Genomic DNA, 3,792 nt, shown 5'->3' on the forward strand with positions numbered 1-3,792 from the left:
AAATTGATATCCCAAAAATCAAGTCTTCTCTGATTTTTTGAACAAATGTCTGCTGGAGCAGATTGTTCTAGAAAAATTCGAATAACTCGAGAACGGCCGAATCAAATTGCAAAAAGTAAAGTTATTCATAAACCTTGAAAACAGACAAATCCAAATATGTAAAAACATACAGGTTGTTCCATTTAAAAAAATAAAGTAGGTGGCGACTTCCTGTATAACCGGAAGTGCTAGAAATCTGAAAATATTTAAGTCGAAGAGAACGCAATTGATAATACTTAAATCTAAATTTTCAAATTTTTATTTTTCCCAGAACCCTGTATAGTTCTAATGGACGGTCGTCGTGGATGACCCTGTTTAATTACAAATTGACAAAAAATTACATAGTTACGAAAGCAGTTACAATTAAAATTCAGATACAACATTCTGTGTTTAGGAATTCCTCAACAGAATAGAAAGCGCCACATAATAAAAATGGTTTTAAACGCCGCTTCAAAGAGTCGCCTGAGAGACTTCTCGCGTCAAGCGGTAAGCGATTAAACAGTTGCTGGGACGTATATATCGGGCCCCACCAAGCACACGGATAGCTCTACGCTAGAGCTTGAAAATATGACTACTAGCTGGAGTATTTCCCCATGCCAATATACCTACAATATGTCAAAAGCGACTGGACTAAACCATAGTATGCCATTCTCGCACGTTCACCACAGCATCCTTAGTACCCAAGCCTTGTCGAAAACCAGACTGGTTCTTAAACAACATATTATTACCTTCAACGTAATCATATATACGGTTAAAGACTGCACGCTCAAAAATTTTAGAAAAAGCAGGTAAGATACTAATTGGCCTATAATTGCCAGCATCCTGCACATCGCCTTCCTTAAAAATAGGAATTACAAACGCATTTTTCAATAAATTTGTAAATTTACTGTTTCTGAAGGTTAAGTTGATTAGCTTTGTTAATGGAAAAATCAAAACACTAATATTTTCCTTTAAACATCGCATTGAAACGCCATAGATATCTTTGGTACTACTATTTTTCGAGGATTGCAACAATTGACGCACCTCAGTTTGAGAAATCTCATCCAGCCCGAAACATTTTCTCGTGAAGAGACTCAACTAACTTTTCCGGTAAATCAACCAAGTATCTATTTAATGTATCAGGATCAAAGGTAGCTGAAGATTTCTTTCGATGGCCTATATTGCCATTTATTACATTCCACCTAGCCTTCATCCTATTGGTTGATTGTTTTATATACTGTGAAGCTGCCTGAGTTTTGGCAGTTCCTAAAGCTGTCCTGTATTGAGAGCGAATTTGATTTTTCAGGGTTAGCAAATTACCTGTCTTGTACTTTTCATATAAATTGCAAACAAATTGAAAGCTTTGTCTCATTTTTCTTACAGAGTCATTAAACCACATAATACCATTATCTCTATTTCTTGATTGGCATTGGCGTTCAGGATAGCTCATAGTAAAGCACTCCATAAATTTAAGATGAAAAAGCTCGAACTTGGCATTCATTTCTAAATAATCGTCATTCAAAAAATCCCAGCTTATGACACTAAATTCATTGAAAAAACTTATAGTTCCAACCTGAGTTATTGGCCGAAACACACGCACAGCATAGTCGACACGATCAACACACTCAATTGGCAGTATAATACTCTGTGCATGATGATCCGACAGATCACAATTGACAACCTTAGCTTGGCATGTAGTCGCAGAAAAGTTAACAAATATGTTGTCCAAACAACTATTCAATCTAGTGGCAGTATTTACTGTTTTAACATAACCATAACCGCCAAAAAGTTCACATAATGCTTGAGAGTCCCTATTCATTCGCTTATATTTCGATAATCTCTCAAGTACTTCCGATACTATAAAGTTAAACATATTAAAATCTCCTAATGAAGACCTATAAATACTGTGATGAACGTGTATTTTATATCAAAACACAATTTTTAAATATATAATAGAATTTTTTGGGAGCAGGTTCAAACAGAAATTCGTTAATTCAAAAATCCGACTTACACTTTTTTATGTTTATTTACTATTTTTTTTTTGTTTCCATGACTTTTTATTTTTTGATATTAACGCCACCTCTTCATGCTATCATAAGTGATATTATTACAATACATAGAACAACAATATTGAGAGAAGATGTGTTTTACGTTTAACATGGATATTAATTTTGCAAGATCACATATTTTTTGTTGCTCTAAATTGTTCTTGTTGTTCTAGGTACTTAAAATGTTTATTTAATCATTGCGGCTTTAGTTCTTTTAAAGTTTCATATTAAAAATTAGTACTTACAACAATTAAAACAATTCAGAACAGCTGTTATTTTCACTAGAAAAACCTTAAATTTCAGTTATTGTGATATCGGACAGATTTTGTTGAATCAGTGAACCCAACCTTTAATGTAATAATAGTTTTAAAAAACTAAAAAAATATGGAATAATCTGACCATCCCAATTTTCTAAAAATCACAAGTTTCACCTTTCTCTTTCCCAACTTATAATAGTAAAACATAAGTTGCGATTTAAAGTGTATAAACTAAGTAATAAATTAATAAATAAACTAAACTAACAAATAATACAATAACTATTCGATCAGTATTACTATATCAGTACAATAACTTATTCTAAGGTAAACTATAACTATAAATAAACTAATATCATGGAATAATATGGTTACATCACTTTGCTCATTTATAAACATACATTCAGCAGCAGAAGTCTGCGTACAACGAACGTAGAATGCTTTAAGCGGTAAAAAAATAGTGATAATCTAATGCGATAAACTTCAACTCATATTTTTTCGGCATGTTAACAATATATAAATTTATTAACAAAATATAAATCAATAAAATATTAACATTACTTAATAAAAAAAATTTAAACTAAAAATACTTCAAATAATGCCTATGGAAAAATCTACGTACAAAGCAAAGCGACTAGTGTAAACCGGTTTTGTAAATAGGTGTTCTCGGTTTTAACAACAAAATAGTTGATTTCAATTGCATTAGTAAAGAATTGGAAGCTAAAAGTTAGAATGGAGACGAAAGGAAAGGAAATTGAAGTTGGAGAAAAAAAGATTATTGTAAAGCTATGGAAAGAGGGAAAAACTCTACGAGAAATAGGAGCAACTGTAGGCAGATCACATTCCTCTATTCAGAGAGTCATTAATAACTACAAAAACACTGGAGACTACGTCTCACGACCGCGAACGGGTTGACCATCCCTTCTAACATACCGAGAGGAGCGAAGCATTGTGCAGCAGGTACGAAAAGAACCTAGGCTGACAGCAACAAAAATAGCAGAAAATGTACAACAGCAGTTTCATAAGACAATCAGCAAAGATACAGTGAGAAGAATATTATGAAAGGCCAACTACCAGCCTTTGCTAAAGAACACCTAAATAAGCCTATAGAGTTCTGGGAGAAGGTTCTTTTTACAGATGAGAGTAAATTTTGCATCTTCGGCATTAAAGGAAAACAACTTGTGTGGAGAAAACCCGGTACTGCTCTTGATCCTCAAAACTTAAAAGCTGCTGTAAAACATGGAGGTGGTGGAGTGATGGTTTGGGGATGTATGTGCGCCAAAGGAGTAGGAAAATTGGCATTTATAACATCCACAATGGACTATAAACTATATATGGACATTTTAAAGGAAAATTTGAAGCCAAGCACCGACAACTTGGGTTTGGGGTCCGAATACATTTTTCAACAAAACAACGACCCTAAACATTGTGCCCACAATACCAAACTTTGGCTGCTATATAACACCCCAAAA

The sequence above is a fragment of the Onthophagus taurus genome, chromosome 11, assembly GCF_036711975.1.
Source record: "Onthophagus taurus isolate NC chromosome 11, IU_Otau_3.0, whole genome shotgun sequence".
NCBI classification, from domain to species: Eukaryota; Metazoa; Arthropoda; class Insecta; order Coleoptera; family Scarabaeidae; genus Onthophagus; species Onthophagus taurus.